Raw genomic sequence first — 1,048 nt, forward strand, 5'->3', positions numbered from 1 at the left:
GCTTCTTGGTGTCTGCAACAGCAGCCTTAGCTTTTCATGGCTGTCTCTGGTGTCTGCGCTGATTGCTGAGGCTCGCGCACATCTCTGGAGCTCTTTTAGGTGTTGCTCTGAATCCCCTCACCTCGTGCACCCTGAAACAATGTTCTCTTTCCTCTTTGGCAGTTCCATACATTTTCCCAGATTCCCTCCCACCTAGCTTTGGCGCACTAGCTCCCTTTAGGCTGTGTTCACACAACCAACCCTGGTCCTCTCCCTGGGGTCTGAACTCTGAAGCCCGAGCCTCAGCCCACAGTCCACACCCGCCCCAGCGGATGAGCAGACAAGCCTCTTGGGCTGGTGAGTGCTGGTCGGCATGATCCTCTTGTGTGGGAATCTCTCCACTTTGCCCTCTGCATCCCTGTTGCTGTCCTCTCCTGTGTGGCACCAAAGCTTCCCCCACCACCGCACCCCCTCCTCCAGTGAAGGGGCTTCCTAGAGTGTGGAAACTTTTCCTCCTTCACAGCTCCCTCCCCGATGTGCAAGTCCCATTCCTATTCTTTTGTCTTTGTTTTTTCTTTCTTCTTTTGCCCTACCCAGGTATGTGGGGAGTTTCTTGCCTTTTGGGAAGTCTGAGGTCTTCTGCCAGTGTTCAGTAGGTGTTCTGTAGGAATTGTTCCACATGAAGATGTATTTCTGATGTATTTGTGGGGAGGAAGGTGATCTCCACTTCTTACTCTTCGCCATCTTGAAGGTCTTCTCCGTATTGTATATTTTTCAGTTCAGTTACTATATTCTCCAGCTCTATGACTTCTATTTGGTACTTTCTTATATTTTCTTTCTTGTTCTTGAAGTTCTCCCTGTGTTCATCCATTCTTCTCTCAAGTTCTATTAACATTTTTATGACCATTACTTTAAACTCTTTATCAGACAATTACTTTCCTCTATGGCATTAAGTTTTTTTCTGAGGTTTTATCATTTTTTTTTGGGAAATATCCCTAGGTTTTCTCATTTTTCTTGACTCTCTGTGTTTGTTTCTATGTGTTAGATAAAAGAGCTACTTCTCCCAGTA

Source organism: Pseudorca crassidens, chromosome X (assembly GCF_039906515.1).
Source record: "Pseudorca crassidens isolate mPseCra1 chromosome X, mPseCra1.hap1, whole genome shotgun sequence".
Taxonomy (NCBI): domain Eukaryota; kingdom Metazoa; phylum Chordata; class Mammalia; order Artiodactyla; family Delphinidae; genus Pseudorca; species Pseudorca crassidens.